Raw genomic sequence first — 22,130 nt, forward strand, 5'->3', positions numbered from 1 at the left:
ATTATTTTTAAAAGGAGCTCATTGGAGAGGATCTAGGGGAAAACATAATGCAAACTGACAGTAATTTTATATTTAGTGATCCTTCAAACAAATGTGCACTTTTTCTTTCTGTTTCACTCTTAAAAACACTTCATTCTACTGGCCTGTATTACCACCCTGGCAACAAGAACACAAATATATCTTTTAAAAGGTGGGTTAATCGGTAAGGTCCCTCAAGATTGCTCTGCCATTCAGTCAAATCTGAGATCATCTGATCTAATCATAATCAGCAAATCTACTTTCCTATCCCATGGGAATCAATTGCCCTATGCAGTTCGGAATTGTGTCAAACATATTGGCTCAACAAACACAGATTTCAGGGATAGTATACTCCAAAGCAGTTACAATCTTCCTCAGCTTCAGCAGTTGGCCCTATAAGTTCATAAGTCATGGGAGCAGAATTAGGCCATTCGGTCCATCCAGTCTACTCTGCTATTCAATCATAGTTGATCTATCTTTCCCTCTCAACCCCATTCTCCTGCCATCTCCCCATAACACTTGGCACCCTTACTAATCAAGTATCTGTTAATTTACGCCTTAAAAATACCCAATGACTTGGCCTCCACAGCCATCTGTGGAGGCCAATGAATTCAACATTCACCACCATTACAGATTTACCATCCTCTGCCTAAAGAAATTCCATCATTTCCTTTCTAAAGGTACATCAATTTATTCTGAGACTGTCCCCTCTGGTCCTGGACTCTCCTGCTAGTAGAAACATCCTCTCCACATCAATTCTATCCAAGCCTTTCATTGGCTGGTAAGTTTCAATGAGGTCCCCGCCCCTTATCCTCATAAACTCCAGTGAGTAAAGGCCCAGTGCCTTCAAATGCTCATCATACGTTAACCCAATCATGATAGACACAAAAAGCTGGAGTAATTCAGCGGGTCAGACAGCATCTCTGGAGAAAAGGAATAGGTAACATTTCGGGTTGGGACCCTTCTTCAGCCAGAGAGTCAGAGGAAAGGGAAATGAGAGATATCGATGGGGATGCAGAGAGATATTGAACAAATGAATGAAAGATATGCAAAAAAAGTAACAATGATAAGACTAAACAGGCCAACCCAATCATTCTCGTAAACCTCCTCTGAACCCTCTCCCATGCCAGCACATCCTTCCTCAGATATGGGGCCTAAAACCCCTCACAATACTGCAAATGTGGTCTGACTAATGCCCTATAGAGCCTCCGTATTGCATCCTTGTTTTTATATTCTAGTGTTCTCTAAATAAATGCTGATATTGCATTTGCTTTTCTTGCTACTGATTCGATTTAGCAAATTAACCTTTTGGGAATCCTGCACCAGCACGCCCAAGTTCCTTTGCACCTCTGATTTCCGAATCCTTTCCCCATTCAGAAAATAGTCCGCCCCTTTATTCCTACTACCAAACTGCACGAGTGCACATTTTGCTACGTTATATTCCATCTGCCACTTCTTTGCCCACTCTCCCAACCTGTCCGAGTACACCTACTTTCTCTACGTAACCTGCCCCTCGACCTATCTTAGTATCATCTGCAAACTTGGCCACAATGCATTTAATTTACTTAAACGAGAAGCACCAAGTGAAACATCCACACACACTACTGTGTTTTTCTCTTTGCACTTGTGTATGGCTTGATTGTACCCATGCATGGTATAATCTGATTTAAATGCAACAACAGCTTTTTATTGCATCTCTGCACATGGCAATAATAAAGCAATGCTTATAGTTTAGGCCCTATACTTTTAAAGACCAAAGTAAATAATTGCAGGTATCCAAATTCTTAACATTACAGGTCAAAGGTGAAAATAGAGGACTGAATTTTATGAGCTTGGGATCCCATTCCAAAAAGTGTTTTAGCTCCAGAACCCTTGTCTCCAATGTTGTAGTGTGTGGGTGGGGGGAGGGATCTGCCCAGAATAATCGAGGAGCAATTGAAAATTTGGCCTCTGCACAAGGGAGGTCTTCCCAACTGTTTGAAATAATGTCATGAGCATTTCTAAACAATAGGGGATAACTCAGTCAAACTGAGTACATCATAGGACCAGGCCCTATGGCTCAATGTTTGTGAGACCATGATGCCAATTTAAACTAATCCCATCTGCCTGCACATTCTCTATATTCATCCATTCCCTGTCTGCTCATGTGCCTGTCTAACAGACTCCTAAATATTGGTATTGTATCACTGTCTGTGTACGTGGACAACAACCACTATCGTACCCTCAATCAGTCATCCTCATTACCTCAAAAGAGTCAAATTTGAAAGCTATGGTGGCTATCCTTGACAAGTCCATATTTTCTTGTAGAGGTGTGCAAATCTTATGCCCAAGAATCTTCGCCAATAATAGCCATACCATTAACAGAAGGCTTACCGCCTGATAATTTCCTGGGTTAGTGTCCATTATTCATCTTAAACAAAGGAACAATGCTGACTATTCTCCAGTCCTCTTGAACCTCACGTGTGGTGTCAAGGACACAACAATCCCCTCTCATGCCTCTCTCAATAACCTGGGATAAATCCTATTACACTCTGTAGACATATCCACCTTAATGTTCTTCAAAAGACGCAGCACCATAACCTTCTCAATACTAAAATGCTCTAGAATATCAGCATACCCCTCCCTGATCTCATTATCCCCCTTGACCTTCTCCTTGGTGGATAACAATGCAAAGTACTCATTTAAAACCTCACCCACTTGCTTTGGCTCCAGGCATACATTTCCTGCAGGCTTGAGTGGGCTTACCCTCTCCCTAGTTCCCATTATGTATAAATATTCCTTTCTTAAAATCCCATGGGATTTCCCTCACCAGGAACATGATCCCTTTTAGCCATCTTGATTCCCATTACCAGGTTCTTTCCAGCTTCCTGTCTATTTTCAAGCATTCTGTCCGATTTCAGGTTGACAAACATTACATGTGCTTATTTGTTTTTCCTTTGTGACTAAATTTACAACTTTTCTCATCGTCTGTTCTTTCCAAACCTTGCCATCCTTGTCTTTATTCGTCATGGGAATAACTTGGTCTTCAATCAAAAGATGGCTGTTCTGAACCAAGAGTCAGAGACTTGTGCTTTCAAGAACCTTGAGGACTTAAACCCACAGCCTCCAGCAACAGAATCCCAGCATCATGCCACATTGAAGACTACAAATGAACAAAACTTAGTTAGATGTCATCTTCTAATGCATGCACCTCCGATTCACCTCTACCCCATAGTGGACATAGGACTTTGTCTATGGAACTAATGTGCTGCCATGCTGCACTCTGCAGTCCATATATTCTGCACTCCATATCTTCCTCTTTGCTCTATCTATTGTACCCGAGTTTAATTTGATTATATCGATGTATGATAGATTTGATCTGTTTGGATAGAATGCAAAACAAAGCTTTTCACCATTACATGTGACAATAATTAGCTGAAACTATCAAAACTGCAATCACCTTGTGGATAAGATTATTCCAGAAAAATGTAAATTCATAACTCAAACCACTTTAAAATATTTTCAAACACCATTTATCATGTGGTTTGAGTGGCAATCCAGTGCTGATGGTTCCTGAAGCAGTCAGTTGGTCTTCCTGGGCAATTGACTATAGATTTCTTCTCTTCCAAATTAATGCTATTTAAGAATAATCTGTCAAATTCAGGAAAATCAATGTTGGCAAATTGTATTGCATAAATTTTCAAAGTAACATGCTAATTTCAGTTTACATACAAGACTTCTCGCCAATATTTAATAAATAGGAACTGCAGATGCTGGTTTGTACCACACTAAATGGTGGAGTAACTCAGCGGGTCAGGCAGCATCTCTGGTGAAAATGGACAGGTGACATTTTGGGTCGGGACCCCTCTTCAGACTGATTATGGAGGAGTGGGTGTGGGGGTGGGGGGGGGGGGGGAAGAGAGGGTAGACATGGAACAATAATTCACAATTATGTATTCCTCTTGCGATCACACCATCCCTGGCCAACAATTGGCCTATCAGGGAACCACCCTGTCTGAGGTCATCTGTTGCCGGCCATGATTTGTCCTGATCTTTTCTTGGTTCCGCCCCTTCCCCTACTACAATCGGTCTGAAGAAAGGTCCCGAACCAAAACGTCACCTATCCATTTTCTCCAGAGATGCTGCCTGACCCACTGAGTTATTCCAGCATTTTGTGTCTATCTTTCTCACCAACATTGTTGTAATCAGAATAAAATGCATGGGAGTTTTAGCAACAGTTCAGTTTTCACAAATACCGTCTGAATTTCCTATATAATTTCCTATATAATTAATCCACAATTCAACACAGCACTTATGGCAGCATGCTATACCTAAAGCTCATGCCCCAAAAATCTAGCACTCTGGAATGACACAGGGGGACATCCTTTGGCCCCTTCCATGGAGAATTGCCACAAGCAAATCCCAACGTAATTTAAACTAGAAGTAGAAACAAGCAGATGCTGGTTTACAAGATAAGAGACAAAGTGCTGGAGCAACTCAACGAGTCAGGCAGCATCCCCAGAGAACATGGATAGGTGAGATTTCGGGTCGGGACACTCTGCAGTCTGAAGAAGGGTTCCGACTGGAAACGTCACCTCCCCATGTTCTCTAGAGATGCTGCCTGACCGGTGGAGTTGCCCCAGCACTTTGTGTCACAATCTAAGCCAACCCTGTATTTGCCTTTCCACCACCCAAGCGACGCCAGGTTCGGGAGCTTCTCATTCACAGGATTTACTGGAACTGTGGTTGGGGGAGGAAGCTTTACGGAGGTGCTGCAATATAGAAACATGTAAAATTCTTAAAGGATTGGACAGGCTAGATGCAGGAAAAATGTTCCCAATGTTGGGGGAGTCCAGAACCAGGGAGGTCACAGTTTAAGAATAAGGGGTCGGCCATTTAGGACTGAGATGAGGAAAAACCTTTTCACTCTGAGAGTTGTGAATCTGTGGAATTCTCTGCCACAGAAGGCAGTGGAGGCCAATTCACTGGATATTTTCAATAGAGAGTTAGATTTAGCTCTTAGGGCTAAAGGAATCAAGGGATATGGGGAAAAAGCAGGAATGGGGTACTGATTTTAGATGAGCAGCCATGATCATATTGAATGGCGGTGCTGGCTCGTAGGGCCGAATGGCCTACTTTTATATGTTTCTAGGTCCATCTTGGAGCAACTGTAGGGAACATTGTGCAGAAGATTAATGTTATTTAATTCACCCAGTTCACAGATCAGATCATGATTACAAGGGTGACTGATAACAGAGAGATCCCAGTGACATTTCCCGATTGATGATCTGCATTGCTGCAATCCCAATTTTGTCTGGATAAAAACACATTTTGATCAAGCTGGACTGAATAGGAAATCAAGAATTACTGAAGCAATCTAATTTTTCGGCTTGTGTGCATGCATTTGGTCAATATGCAGGAAATGTCGCAATTTATTTTCATTATTGCTGCCTTCCACCTTTGGACAGATAATCACTCCGAATTGTGGAATTAATATACATTATTTTCTCAGAAGCAACATGACAGTCCAACAAACGTGGCTGTGGGGTTATTTATCACCAGTAAAATGAAGGAAGAACAAGATGAATATGTTTCTATGTATTCATATAATACATAGAAATGAATATCGATAAATGAATACATTCATTATCAAATGATAGTGTATGGTATTATAATGCAGAGAAATGAATGTATATATACATATATGTATATTCAGGTATAACATTCAGGTAATTGTATTATATGATTGTATTGTGTATTATAATACATATAAATGAAAATAAATAGATGAATCAATTTATTGTAATAAATAATACACAAATAAATGTATCTATAATATGGAGAAATGAATCCTCTGCAGAAAAGATTTTCTGGATCCCATTTCCTTCAAAGAAAACCTTGAATCAGTGGAATAAATGTAGTCATGTTTGTGAATCAGCCAAATAGGTAAGCTATATGGGGTAAAATTATGAGAATTTGGTGCAAAACTAGATTTTTGTCCCCTTCAGTTATGGAAAATTAGTGGTGATCTAAGTGATGGTTTTATCAAAAGCTGATAAGACAAATTATTTCCACTGGAGGAAGGATCTAGAATATTACTAGACTTTAAAGGCAAGGGGGAAGCAAGAAAGAAATTCTGAGGAAGAGTTTGATCGCTTCCCCGCCAATGACGTGCGTCAATTGAATATTATGAAAATAAAATCTGAAACAACCTCTAAGTTCAGTTGTGAAGCATTAGGGATGTAATGTTGAGGCTCTATAAGGCGCTGGTAAGGCCGCATTTGGAATATTGTGAACATATTTTAGGCACCATATCTGAGGAAGGACGTGCTTGCTCTGGAGAGGGTCCAGATCCCAGGAATGAGTAGGTTAACCTATGATGAGCATTTGTCAGCATTGGGCCTGTAGTCGCTGGAGTTTAGAAGAATGAGGGGGGACCTCATTGAAACATACAGAATAGTGAAAGGCTTGGATAGAGTGGATGTAGAGAAGATGTTTCCAGTAGAGAGTCTAGGACTAGAGGTCATAGGCTAAGAATTAAAGGACGTTCTTTTAGGAAGATGAGGAGAAATTTCTTTAGTCAGAAGGTTGTGGAGGCCAAATCAGTGGATATTTTTATGGCAGAGATAGATAGATTCTTGATTAGTACAGGTGTCAGAGGTTATGGGGAGGAGGCAGGAGAATGTTAGGATGGAGAGATAGATCAGCTATGATTGAATGGCGGAGTAGGTCAAATGGCCTAATTCTACTCCTCTTCAGCCATGATTGAATGGCGGAATAGGTCAAATGGCCTAATTCTACTCCTCTTTCTTATGACGTTATGAAGTCTAGATAAATTCACCGGCATGCAACATACATGGCCTATGCTTATCCCAAGTATGGCTCCATATCACTTTTAAAATGTGAGACTGATTTGGTAGAGTTCCAGTATCTACAGTAATAAATGGCATCCATATTTGACACCAAGATCTGAAATGGGGGCTACGTTTCTTCTCACCCCTTACCAGAGATATTTTTTCAGCATGGACTGTATTACTTGGAGTGCAGGGCGATGAAGGGTAATCTTATAGAGGTGTATAAAATCAAGAGAGGAACAGATCGGGTAGATGCACAGTCTCATGCCTAGAGTAGGGGAAATCAAGGACAAGAGGACATAGGTTTAAGGTGAAGGGAAAAGATTTAATAGGAATCTGAGAGGTAACTTTTTCATACAAAGGGTAGTGGGTGTATGGGACAAGCTGCCGGAGGAGGTAGTTGAGGCAGGGACTATCGCAATGTTTAAGAAACAGTTAGGCCGGTACATGGATAGGATAGATTTGGAGGGATATGGATCAAACTTAGCCAGGTGGGACTAGTGCAGCTGGGACATGATGCCCAGTGTGGGCAGGTTGGGCCAAAGGGTCTGTTTCCACACTGTATGACACTATGACTCATCTACAATCCTCCAGTAGGTTTTTTCCAAACAGGAAAACTGTGGAGTGAAAATGGGTTATACAACCATGGGAAAACCTAGACATATTGATCAACCCCAGTCTAAAGATCTCAGGCCTAACAAAAATGGGTGTCAGAGGTTATAGGGAGAAGACAGGAAATTGGGGTTAGGAGAGGAATAGGACAGCCATGATTGAATGGCAGACTAGATGGGCCAAATGGCCTAATTCTATTCCTATCCCTAATGATCTTATGGAAAACCTGGAAACCCAACAGGACAGGCACAAGGGCAGAATGTCATCTCTTGGATCTTAATGCTACCTAGATCCTTTCACTTGTGGAATGGAGATGATAAGGAGCACTAATTCACTGATCAAAGAGCAGGGAGTTGGAATCATGAAGTCGTAAAGTACAGGAGCAGGCCCTTTGGCTCATCTAATCCATGCCAGCCAAAATGCCCCATCTCCAGTGCCTCCATACATACACTAGATGACTACTTTGGTTTCTGGGGGAAGGGGTGGGGGAACACGATGCTCTCTCATGATACCCTTAATGCACTGATAAATTCTCAATGGATTCTCCTGAAACTTTTCTGCCAGATCTCTCTCATGCCCCCTCCTGATTACCTCCTGAAGTATGTTGAAAAAAACATTTTAAAGTAAAGGATCGAATACTCCTTAAAAAAGGTTTTTCAGACAATGGAGGCGGTAGTATATCTGGACTACCAAATTAACCAATACTCACTCTGTAAGGATAGCTCCAACCACTTGCTCCATAGCCATTAACGGCACGGACCTTGAAGATAACCTCAGAATTGTCCTTCAAAGTCGTTTCGAAAGAAGAAGCATTTATTCCTGAAAACACTACACCAATATTCTGTGGGGTCATTATTCCTTTATTGACACCGACCTCTTGCAAGTGGACATCAAATGAATCCACCATGTCATATTCTGGGACCATCCAAAATATCTGGAATAATTAAGATTCACTGTTTTCATCTCCTTTTACACGTACCTTGGGCTTACTGTTCGAACAGTCTTATTGCCTTACTTAATTTAGAATGCAATTGCACAATGTAAATTAAACTATGCTTAAACAGCTTTAAATTAAATTATCATTAAATAATCAATAAATCCTCAATCAGACCAGCACAGTCGTACAGTTTAGGGGGGACCCCATTGAAATTTACTGAATAGTGAAAGACCTGGAGAGAGTGAATGTGGAGAGGATGTTTCCATTAGCTGGAGAGTCTAGGACTATAGTCTAAAGCCTCAGAATTAATGGGTGTACCTTTAGAAAGGAGACGAGGAGGAATTTTGGTAGTCAGAGGGTGGTGAATCTGTGGAATTAATTGCCGCAGACAGCTGTGGAGGCCAAGTCAGTGGATATTTTTCAGGCGGAGATTGACAGATTCTTGACTAGTGAGGGTGTCAAGTTATGGGGCAAAGACAGGAGAATGGGGTTGGGAGGGAAAGATAGATCAGGCATAGATCATAGATCAGGCATGATTAAATGACAGACTAGAACGCATGAAGCTTCTGCCTCACAGCACCAGAGACACGAGTTAAACCCGGGCTTTGGGTGCTGTCTGCGGAGTTTGCACATTCCCCCTTTAATGGATGGATTTCGTCTGGCTGCTCTAGTCTCGAAGACGTGTGGGTTTTAGGTTAATTGGCCCTCTGTAAATTGCCCCTCATGTGCAGGGAATGGACATAAAAGTGAGATAACATAGAACTAGGGTGAAAGGACAATCAATGGTCAGCACGGATTCGGTGGGCTGAAGGGCCTGCTTCGATGCTGTACCTCTACTCTAAATAGTCCATCTGGATTTTAAAAAGGCTATAAATCAAGCATGGGTATAAAATGTTTATAGTATTCAAAAGTTGAACACAGGATGTGCATTTAACACCCACTCTCTGGCTTTCGTATTGCTCTGTGCTTTATTATTAGTGACATCCATCTGGGAGTTGAAATTGTTGTTCTCAATAAAACGCTGAAAATAACCATTAAAAAGTGCAGACCACAGGTGATGTTTTAAAGTGAAATGGAATGTTTTTTTAAAAAACAGGATCCACAGAGAGCACATTGACTTATTGCATCATGGCCTGGTTCGGCAACTAGAACGCCGAGGAACAAGGAAGATTGGAAAAAGTGGTGAATACTGCCCTCGTGTGAAACACCTCATCCCGGGCGCAGATGCGGCGTAGACGGAGGAATTGGGAGTAGGGGATAGACTTTTTGCAGGGGACCGTGTGGGAAGAAGTGTAGTCCAGATAGCTGTGCGAGTCAGTGGGTTTATAGTTAATGTCCGTCACTAGTCTGTCTCCTGTGATGGAGATGGTGAGGTCCAGAAACGGGAGGGAGATGTCGGAGATAGTCCAGGTATATTTAAGGGCAGGATGGAAATTGGAGGTGAAGTCTATGAAGTCAGTGAGTTCTGCATGGGTGCAAGAGGTAGCACCAATGCAGTCGTCGATGTAGCGGAGGTAGAGTTCGGGGATGGGGCCAGTGTACGTCTGGAACAGGGATTGTTCGACGTACCCGACAAAGAGGCAGGCGTAGCTAGGGCCCATGCGAGTGCCCATAGCTACGCCTCTGGTTTGGAGGAAGTGGGAGGAGTCAAAGGAGAAGTTGTTGAGGGTAAGAACCAGCTCTGCTAGGCGGAGGAGAGTGTTGGTCGATGGGGATTGGCTGATTCTACGGTCGAGGAAGAAACGGAGGGCTTCGAGACCATCCTTGTGGGGGATGGAAGTGTAGAGTGACTGGACATCCATGGTGAAGATGAGGGAGTGGGGGCCTGGGAACCGAAAGTTATCGAGGAGATGGAGAGCGTGTGAGGTGTCTTGGACGTAGGTGGGGAGGGATTTAACCAGGGGGGATAGGATGGAGTCGAGGTAGGTAGAGATAAGTTCGGTGGGGCATGAGCAGGCAGAGACAATGGGTCTGCCGAGACAGTTCTGTTTACATATTCTGTTGTGCTGCAGCAAGTAAGAATTTCATTATTCTATCTGGGACAGATGACAATAAAACTCTCTTGACTCTTGAGTAGACTGGATGGGCCAAATGGGCTAATTCTGCTCCTATCACTTATGGACTTGAACAATAACCGCTTCACTTGATTTGTAGTGGTTGCCTGGTTTCCCAACCAGGGTTTATTGGACTTTTCTACAGTCAACTTGAAAATCCAAGAGCATGGGGAAAGAAACTAGGGCAACCTGGCTTGACATTTTATGATTTAAATTTGGTGGCTCAATACCAGTTCCAGAAAATAAAACTAACGGAAATTGTAGGGGAAAAAAAGTTTCATGTAATGATTGGTCATGTTAAAATCTCAACACAGGAGATAACTATCAACCATCCTATCCTGCAAACGTATACACAGAGTAAATGTCAAAAAAAGGATAACTTGATTCATTTATCATATCATATCATATCATATATATACAGCCGGAAACAGGCCTTTTCGGCCCTCCAAGTCCGTGCCGCCCAGCGATCCCCGCACATTAACACTATCCTACACCCACTAGGGACAATTTTTTTTTTTTTTTACATTTTACATTTACCCAGCCAATTAACCTACATACCTGTACGTCTTTGGAGAACACAAATACCACCCAAGGCTGGTCACTTGTCACCAAAAAGCATAAATGAAAATTATGTTATTGGACTTCCTACCACCAATACTCAAAACCAAGTGTGCAGGCAGGAAGGAACTGCACATGCTGATTTACACATAGGATAGACACAAAATGCTGGAGTGACTCAATGGGACAGGTAGCATCTCTGAAGAGAAGGGAATGGGTGACGTGAGGGTCTCGACCCGAATCATCACCCATTCCTTCACTCTAGAGATGCTGCCTGTCCTGCTGAGTTAGTCCAGCATTTTGTGTCTATCTTCGATCAAAACCTAGTGCCTGGAGCTAGGAAGTAATAGGAGAAATGTTGCCTTAAATTCACAACGTTCTCAAAAAAAATGCATTTTCAACATACCTTGGCTGCCATGCCATTCACAATATGGTGATAAATAGTTGGTGGTACGGGAGTGTCCATTTTTGTATCCAGTATGCTGGGTTTTTTCTTCTTGTCTTCCACTTCTAAATCAGACACATTGCGAAGGCTCTCAATGCTTTCTTCAAGCACTGATTGAGCCTCAATGATGTTTTCCTGAGAGATTATTGGCGAGGCTACGATTTCTTCTGATTCCATGACTTCAGGGGTCTTTACCCCTGGTTTTATTTCTGACGTTTTTGACTCCACCCTCTCTGGTTGCACTACCACATGATCGGACACTTTCCTTTTAATGATGGTCGAAACCTTGGAGCTTTTCACCAACTCGTATTTGTCTGTAATGGGTTGGAAAATCTGGTTGATTTGCTGCGAAATCCTTCCAAAGTCGAAAGCATTAACGTCCACGGGAGTTGTCATGAGCTCTCTGTCGGACATGTGAACGGCATCCGTTTTCTCCTTCAGCTTTTCATTCAAGTGGTTGATGGTTTGCAAGAGCACAAGCTCGTCCGTTTCCTTCGCTGCTTCCTTGGCATATTGAACTAAACCCTCTGTGCTTGCCATCTGCTTGGCTGTGTCTTCCAAAAAGGTGTTGATGTTGCTCAATTTCATGTTCAACTCACTTTCGTGTATCGCTTTCACCTCTTTCTCTTTCGTCTTCAGTTGGTTGTGCAAGCTTTCAAACTCAGAGTTCACCTGCTTGTGAAACTTGTCTTTATTCTCTTTCAGCTTGGTTTTAAAAATATTCAACCTCAGCATGTCATTTTCACTCTCATCCTTAACTGAAAGACACGAATTTACAGTTGCAGTTACAGTTTAGTTTATTGTCAGGTGCGCCGAGGTATAGTGAAATGTTTTTATTGCTTGCTATCCAGTTGGCAGAAGGACAGTACATGATTACAATCGAGCCATTTACAGTGTACCGATACATGATAAGGGAATAACGTTTAGTGCAAGGTATAGTCTGCAAGGATAGTCTGAGGGTATCAAAGAGGTAGATACTAGTTCAGCACTGCTCTCTGGTTGTGGTAGGATGATTCAGTTGCTTGGTATCAGCTGGGAAGAAACTGTCCCTGAATCTGGAGGCGTGCGTTTTCACACTTCTTATACCTGTCAGACAATAGACAATAGGTGCAGGCGTAGGCCATTCGGCCCTTCGAGCCAGCACCGCCATTCAATGTGATCATGGCTGATCATTCACAAACAGTACCCCGTTCCTGCCTTCTCCCCATACCCCCTGACTCCGCTATGTTTAAGAGCTCTATCTATCTCTCTCTTGAACGCATCCAGAGAATTGGCCTCCACTGTCTTCTGAGGCAGAGAATTCCACAGATTCACAACTCCCTGACTGAAAAAGTTTTTCCTCATCTCCGTTCTAAATGGCCTACCCCTTATTCTTAAACTGTGGCCCCTGGTTCTGGACTCCCCCAACATTGGGAACATGTTTCCTGCCTCTAACGTGTCCAACCCCTTAATAATCTTATATGTTTCAATAAGATTACCTGATTTTACCTAATGGGAGAGGGGAGCAGAGGGAGTGGCCAGGGTGCGACTCTTCCTTGATTATGCTGCTGTAAATAGGCAAATAAGCAGATTTGGGAATATGTTCATTCAGCCATTAGAGGTTGTGAAAACTCTGTATGAAAATCACGAAGATATTTGAATTTTTATGCATTGCCATATTTTCATATTATTGCTTAAAGACCCCCTGAAAATATGCCAATGAACATTTCAGCACATGGTAGAAGGACTTTCTAAAGGTCCTTCATAAATTTCTGCTCATTGAGTTTTCTCTAATTAATCCACTCACATCTGTCCGATTGGTTCTACATTGTGAGGAACTAATGTGATCACGTGATCTTCAGTCAATCTATGTGACTCTAGGCATTCATGTCTGGGGCCTGTCTAGTGAACCTTTTACACCCTCTAGAACAGCTGGCAGAGCTGCTGCCACAAGAGCATCTGAGACCTGGGTTCGATCCTGACCTTGGGCACTGTCTGCTCAGAGTTTGCCTGTTCTCTCTGTGAGCAAATGGGCTTCCTCTCACACCCCAAGGATGTGCGGGAATATAGATTAATTTGCCTTTGCAGATTGTCCTCAGTATGTTGGGAGTGGATGAGAAAGTGGGATAGCATAGAGCTAGGGCGAATGAGTGATCGATGATCGGCGTTGACTTGAAAGGCCAAAGGGCCTGTAACCACGTTGTTTCAGGCAATGATTCAATGATCTCACATCTACATACTAAAACTCTCATTTGATTGTTTGTTTGATCCTGAACTACAGCCAAAATGGTACACGGTAGCGTGACAATTTTAGGCCCACCTTACTCACCATTGTCCCTTTGGTGCTAATGGAAGAGATTTCGTTGAAACTGGTGTTATATTTTTAAAGTTCACATTTTAAAGTTTAAATCTATCTCCTAGGATGGGAGGGGGAAGGGAGGGAGGAGGGGTGGAGGGAGGATAAGAGGGGTTGAGGGGGATGGAGTGGGGGGAGGGGGAGGGGCGAAAGGAAGCAGGGGGAGGGGAGGAGGAGGAGGGGAGGGAGGGGATGAGGGGGGAGGGAAGCGGTCAGGGGGGGAGGGGAGGGTTGTGCAGCAGAGGGGAGGGGAGAGGGGGCAGAGAGAAGAGGGGAGGGGAGGGGAGGGTGTGCAGCAGAGGGGAGGGGAGAGGGGGCAGAGAGAAGAGGGGAGGGGAGGGGAGGTGGGAGGCGAGGGTGCAGCACCAACGCAGGAGAGGTTTGGGCCCAATGGGTCCACTTGGTCTAGTTACAATTAAAAGACAGTTGTGGAGATGTATCTCCACACAGTAATAAAAATTATTGGGATACTCCAGCTGGAGCAGGACCAGGGTTTTATGGGCTTGAGATAATTAGTGCTGATTTACCATGAATTATCTTTGATGTTTTCCTCCTCAGCACAACAGGATATCAGTGAGATTTGTTCTGTACTCTCGGGCTCCATGAATCCCCAGATCCCTTATACTTTTTAACCACACTGACCAACATGTCCCAGCTACCTTAGTCCCACCTGCCCACGTTTGGTCCATATCCCTCCAAACCTGTCCTATCCATGTATTGTCTACCTGTTTCTTAAACTATGGGATAGTCCCGGGCTCAACAACAGTATCTCCTCCGGCAGCTCTTTCCATACACCCACCACACTTTGTGTTAAAAAGTTACCCCTCAGATTCCTATTAAATCTTTTCCCCTTCACTTTAAGCCTATCTCCCTCTGGTCCTCCATTCACCTACACTGCCTGTCTTACCGCCATGTGCACATGTACTAACAAAGAACGGCAGCATGGTGGCACAGCGGTAAAGCCTCCTGGATCTCTCGGGTGATAACAACTTTAACTCCCCTTCCCATTCCCACACTGACCATTTCTGTTCTGGGCTTCTGCCATTACCAGAGGCCACACGCAACTTGGAGAAACGGACCTCATATTTTGCTTGGGTAGCTCACAACTCAACGGTGTGAACGTTGAATTTTCCAATTTTAGGTAAGTTCCACAGACACCTCCCCTTGCCTTCCCTTCACTCCCCCCCCCCCCCCCCCCCCCCATCAGTCTGAAGAAGGGTCCCGAAGGATTCACTGTCCATTTTCCTCCAAAGCCGCTGCCTGACCCACTGAGTTACTCCAGGATTTTGTGCCTACCTGTGGTATCACCCAACAAGTGCTGATCAGTAGACAATAGACAATAGACAATAGGTGCAGGAGGAGGCCATTCGGCCCTTCGAGCCAGCACTGCCATTCAATGTGATCATGGCTGATCATTCTCAATCAGTACCCCGATCCTGCCTTCTCCCCATACCCCCTGACTCTGCTATCCTTAAGAGCTCTATCTAGCTCTCTCTTGAATACATTCAGAGAATTGGCCTCCACTGCCTTCTGAGGCAGAGAATTCCATAGATTCACAACTCTCTGACTGAAAAAGTTTTTCCTCATCTCAGTTCTAAATGGCCTACCCCTTATTCTTAAACTGTGGCCCCTTGTTCTGGACTCCCCCAACATTGGGAACATGTTTCCTGCCTCTAACGTGTCCAACCCCTTAATAATCTTATACGTTTTGATAAGATCTCCTCTCATCTTTCTAAATTCCAGTGTATACAAGCCTAGTCGCTCCAGTCTTTCAACCTATGACAGTCCCGCCATTCCGGTAATTAACCTAGTAAACCTACGCTGCACGCCCTCAATAGCAAGAATATCCTTCCTCAAATTTGGAGACCAAAACTGCACACAGTACTCCAGGTGCGGTCTCACTAGGGCCCTGTACAACTGCAGAAGGACCTCTTTGCTCCTATACTCAACTCCTCTTGTTATGAAGGCCAACATTCCATTGGCTTTCTTCACTGCCTGCTGTACCAGCATGCTTCCTTTCAGTGACTGATGCACTAGGACACCCAGATCCCATTGTATGTCCCCTGTTCCTATCTTGACACCTTTCAGATAATACTCTGCCTTCCTATTCTTACCACCAAAGTGGATAACCTCACAGTGACTGATGAATAAGGACACCCAGATCTCGTTGTTCTTCCCCTTTTCCTAACGACACCATTCAGATAATAATCTGCCTTCTTGTTCTTACCACCAAAGTGGATAACCTCGCATTTAAACTGCATCTGCCATGCATCTGCCCACTCAAACAACCTGTCCAAGTCTCCCTGCAACCTCATAGCATCTTCCTCACAGTTCACACTACCACCCAGCTTTGTATCATCTGCAAATTTGCTATTGGTACTTTTAATCCCTTCATCCAAGTCATTAATGTATATTGTAAATAGCTGCGGTCCCAGCACCGAGCCTTGCGGTACCCCACTATTCACTGCCTGCCATTCTGAAAGGGACCCATTTATCCCCACTCTCTGCTTTTCATTACATCCTCTTACAGGTGTTCCCTAGCCACTGCACTGTTACGCCTCCAACCTTTCTTTTGTGCAGAAATATGCAACCTACAGATAGCACGAGTACCTACCTTTACCGTATTTTGCAATAGAGTAAAGTAGGTGAATGGATTGGTCCTTGAAAGCGTCTGGTATGGAACTTGTACCGTGGCCTTTGTGTTTCTCTTTGGTGCATTCCTCGCATATGGGAATCTTGTCATGCAGACAAAACATCGTCAGGGCCGTGTCGGGATGGTCGAAGCACTTTGCTTGCTCATCGGCTGCCGAAGGCTGAGTGAAGCTGTGGTTCACGTAGGTTTTGTCATGCTGCTTGAGGCAGTCTTTGCAGAAATTTAGATCACAGTTTTCGCACTTCTTGACCGCAGCTTGCTTATTTTTCTTGTCGCAAAGTTGACAATTGGGTTGCGGTTTGACCAACAACCTCTTTGAGCCTTTCTTGTTCTGACTTCCCACCCTATTTAACACCTCGTTGAGTAGAAAGTTATTCGGGAATTTGACTTTTTCAGAGCTGGTAAAATAGTGTTGCTCTTGACATTCCGGGCACGTAACCACGGCATATTTGTTTGCACCTTTTTTGGTCACCTCTTTCTGCCTTGGAATGCATGTTTCACAAATGCAGTGGTCGCAGGGTAGCAGTACAGGGTTAGAAAATGTCTTCGAACAGGATGGGCATGTGAGCTCATCATATATTGGTTCTTTCGTGGCTTTCTTCTTACCTTTTACATTCGCATTGCTGACCGGTATTGAACTACTAGGGCTGAAAACCAAAAGAAAGACATATTTCAGAACATCCATTCCATGAACATCGAACACAGAGCAGCACAGCACAGGAATGGGTCCTGGAGCCCACATGATTGTGCTGAACATGATGCTGTTAAACATATCTCATCTGCCCATACATGATCCATATGCCTCTATTTCTTGCACATCCATAGAAACAGGTGCAGGAGTAAGCAATCCAGCCTTTCGAGCCAGCACCGCCATTCAATATGATCATTGCTGATCATCCAAAATCAGTACCCCGTTCCGGCTTTCTCCCCATATCCCTTGATTCCCTTAGCCCGAAGAACTAAATCTAACTCTCTCTTGAATACATCCAGTGAATTGACCTCCACCGCCTTCTGTTGCAGAGACTTCCACAGATTCACAACTCTCTGGGTGAAAATGTTTTTCCTCATCTCAGTCCTAAATGGCCTACCCCTTATTCTTAAACTGTGACCCCTGGTTCTGGACTCCCCCAACATCCGTGTGGCTATCTAAAAGCCACTTAAACACCACCATGGTATCTGCCTCCACCACCACCCGTGGCAATGCATTCCAAGCCCCCGCTACTCTGTGTGGAAACAAAAGTTGAATTTGTAGATTCGTTCATATTAGACTAAAGGCCAATAAACTTTAATGTCCGAGGCAGATGAATTAATGATGCAAAGAAGATTCAGTGTTTCCAATCCAAGAATAAAGCATAAAGTGCTTGAGTAACTCGACGGGGTCAGGCAGCATCTGTGGTGGGAATGGACAGGCAAAGTTTTGGGTCAAGATCCTTCTTCAGACCGATTGAAGAAAGAACTCTCAGAGTGAAAGGTGCCGACCCGAAATATTGCAATCCGAACCTACCATAGATGTTGAGTTTCTCCAGCATTTTATGATTCACTCAAGATTCCAGCATCTGCAGTTTTCCGTATTTTCTGTTTATGAACGTTGAGAAACGATACAATACGATACGATAAAACTTTTATTTATCCCCGGAGGGAAATCAGTCTGCCAACACTCACGACACACAAGGTTTACAAAAACTTGCAATTAAAAAGTTTAAAAAAAAGAAAAGGACAAAGAACATCATAACTTTACCGGAACAAAGTGAAGAAACAAACAAACACGGACTTATCCACTGGGCTAAGGATTCTAAAGTGCCCCCCCCCCCCCCTCCCCCACACGGGGTTCCCCTTTGTTCCCCAACCGTCCCTCACGGCAGTCCTCCCAGGCCGGGTCCTCATTGTTCTTCACGGCGATCCCCCCCACAAAGGACAATGGGTCCTCCATTGTCTTCCCCGCCCTCCCCCCTCACGTTCCACCGCCACTGAGGTTCCCGCTGCCACTGAGTCTCCCACTGCCGCTGCCGAGGCCCTTAATCGCCGCTGCCGCTGAGGCTCCTTTGACCCAGGCAGGCCTCGCCGCCCGGCTTCTCCACAGTCCCCTCGGAGGCCTGAAGGGCAAGACGGGCCTGCTGGGGCGCGTTCCGGTCGTCAGCGCTGCGGGTGGATCGGGTCCACGTGGTTCCCCGGGACATTCCTGCCGTGCGAACCGTTATGATTTAAGAGAATGTACCCTTGATCATAGAGTCATAGAGTCACACATTGTGGAAATAGGCCCTTTGGCCCAACTTGCACACACTAGCCCACATGTCCTAGCTACATTAGTCCCACCTGCCTGTGGTTGTCCCATATCCCTCTCTAAACCTGCCCTACCCATGTACTTGTTTAATTGTTTCTTAAACGTTGCGATAGTCCCTGCCTCAACTACCTCCTATGGCAGCTCGTTCCATACACCCACCACCCTTTGTGTGAAAAAGTTACCCCTCAGATTCCTATTAAACCTTTTCCCCCTCACCTTAAACCTATGTCCTCTGGTCTTCGATTCCCCTACTCTGGGCAAGAGAATCTGTGCATCTACCCAATCTATTCCTCTCATGGTTTTATACACGGTGAAGTCCACTTTTCTAGCCAAGGAAACAATGTTTAATCTAATTTTTTATCATGAGAAATGAAAAGACTTCATGGTTTTCATATCTCCTTCTGAGACCTGTAACTTTTGAGAGCTGAAGAGGTTCTGAGCGAAGGATTTCTCACCCATGAAGCAGATCAGTATTACAGTATTACAGTTTATAAGAAAATAACTGCAGATGCTGGTACAAATCGATTTATTCACAAAATGCTGGAGTAACTCAGCAGGTCAGGCAGCATCTCGGGAGAGAAGGAATGGGTGACGTTTCGGGTCGAGACCCTTCTTCAGACTCAGACTCAGACTCAGTTTACAGCATTAGCTGCAGGAGGCGGAAAATGATGCAATGCTACAATTGGGAGTTCAGACGCTCCCCGACTTAAGATGTTTCGACTTATGATATTTTGACTTTGCGATGGTACAAACCAAAGATACTAGAGGAACAAGATGGACCACTCCGTTGAAATCGCGTATACTGAAGTGCAGTACGCATAGGAGCCATTTTAGTAGGCAAAACCCGCCGTTCGCTATGCCTCTCGCAGTGTAATCAGTGTTTTGGGGGAACAGTATGTGTGATGATACCATTAAAATGCAGAATATATCTCACCTATCAATTCACAGATTTTTGTTATTTTTCTTTTAAAATGTTTCTGCAAGTTTCTGCCTACTAAAATGGCGCCATGACGTACCACGGATTTTAGGATCGAGTGGTCTATCTTGTTCCTCTAGTATCTTTGGTGCAAACGGCAGCGACCCGTAGCGAGCCACAGCATGCTTCCGCCCACGTGATCAGGTGTATTAAATGCATTTTGACTTACGATATTTTCGGTTTACGATGGGTATCTTGGAATGTAATCCCATCGTACGTTGTGGAGCACCTGTATACGTCTGAATCAGGCACCTAGCCAGAGTCAGTGGAGATTCCTACAAACCATTTACTGCTCTAGGCTCTAGAATTTTTCGAGGATGTAACTAGTAGAGTGGATAAGGGAGAACCAGTCGATGTGTTATATCTGGACTTTCAGAAGGCCTTCGACAAGGTCCCACATAGGAGATTGGTGTACAAACTTAAAGCACACGGTATTGAGGGTTCAGTGTTGAGGTGGATAGAAAATTGGTTGGCGGACAGGAAGCAAAGAGTAGGAATAAACGGGTCCTTTTCGGAATGGCAGGCAGTGACTAGTGGGGTACCGCAAGGCTCAGTGCTGGGACCCCAGTTATTTACAGTGTATATTAATGATTTGGACGAGGGAATTGAATGCAACATCTCTAAGTTTGCGGATGACACGAAGCTGGGTGGCAGTGTTAGCTGCGAGGAGAATGCTAGGAGGCTGCAGAGTGACTTGGATAGATTAGGCGAGTGGGCAAATGCATGGCAGATGCAATATAATGTGGATAAATGTGAGGTTATCCACTTTGGCGGCAAGAACAGGAAAGCAGAGTATTACCTGAACGGTGACCGATTGGGAGAAGGGGAGATGCAACGTGACCTGGGTGTCATGGTGCACCAGTCATTGAACGCAAGCATGCAGGTGCAGCAGGCAGTGAAGAAAGCGAATGGTATGTTGGCATTCATAGCAAGAGGATTTGAGTTTAGGAGCAGGGAGGTTCTGCTGCAGTTGTACAGAGCCTTGGTGAGACCGCACCTGGAGTATTATGTGCAGTTTTGGTCTCCTAACCTGAGGAAAGACGTTCTTGCCTTAGAGGGAGTACAGAGAAGGTTCACCAGATTGATCCCTGGGATGGCGGGACTTACATATGAGGAAAGACTAGATAGACTGGGCTTGTACTCGCTGGAATTTAGAAGACTGAGGGGGGATCTTATAGAAACATATAAAATTCTTAAGGGGTTGGAGAGGCTAGATGCAGGAAGATTGTTCCCGATGTTGGGGGAGTCCAGAACCAGGGGTCACAGCTTAAGGATAAGGGGGAAGTCTTTTAGGACCGAGATGAGAAAACATTTCTTCACACAGAGAGTGGTGAATCTGTGGAATTCTCTGCCACAGAAGGTAGTTGAGGCCAGTTCATTGGCTATATTTAAGAGGGAGTTAGATGTGGCCCTTTTTGTTAGAGGGATCAGGGGGTATGGAGAGAAGGCAGGTACAGGCTACTGAGCTGAATGATCAGCCATGATCATATTGAATGGCGGTGCAGGCTCGAAGGGCCGAATGGCCTACTCCTGCACCTATTTTCTATGTTTCTATGTTTCTAGGCCTTCATCAGTCAGAGTATTGAGTAGAGAAGTTGAGGAGGTCATGTTACAGTTGTACAAGACTTTGGTGAGGCCACGTTCAGGGTATTGTGTTCAGTATTGGTCACCCTGTCATAGGTAAGATGTTGTTAATCTGGAAACGGTGCAGAAAAGATTGATGAGGATGTTGCCAGGGCTCAAGGGCCGGAGCTATCGGGAGAGGTTGAGCAGGCTAGGATTGTATTCCTTGGAGCACAAGAGGATGAAGGATGATCTTAGAGAGGTGTACAAGACCTTGAGAGGAATAGTTTGCGTAAATGCACAGAGTCTTTTACCCAGAGTAGAGGAATGAAGAACCAGAGAACATTGGTTTAAGGTGAGGGAGGAGAGATTTAATAGGAACCTGAGAGGCAACTTGTTTTACACAAAGGGTGATAAGTATATGGAAGGAGCTGCCGGTGGAGATAGTTGTAGAAGGTACTAACACAACTTTTTAGAAACATTTGGACAGATACAAGGATAGAATGGGTTTAGAGGGATGTGGGCCTAACGCAGGCAGGTGGGACTAATGTAACTGGGACACTTTGGTCAGCATGGGTCAGTTAGGCCGAAAGGCCTGTTTCCACGTAGATGAGGAAAAACCTTTTCAGTCAGAGAGTTGTGAATCTGTGGAATTCTCTGCCTCAGAAGGCAGTGGAGGCCAATTCTCTGAATGCATTCAAGAGAGAGCTAGATAGGGCTCTTGAGGATAGCGGAGTCAGGGGGTATGGGGAGAAGGCAGGAACGGGGTACTGATTGAGAATGATCAGCCATAATCACATTGAATAGCGATACTGGCTCGAAGGGCCGAATGGCCTACTCCTGCACCTATTGTCTATTGTCTATT

The sequence above is a fragment of the Rhinoraja longicauda genome, chromosome 13, assembly GCF_053455715.1.
Source record: "Rhinoraja longicauda isolate Sanriku21f chromosome 13, sRhiLon1.1, whole genome shotgun sequence".
Lineage (NCBI taxonomy): Eukaryota > Metazoa > Chordata > Chondrichthyes > Rajiformes > Arhynchobatidae > Rhinoraja > Rhinoraja longicauda.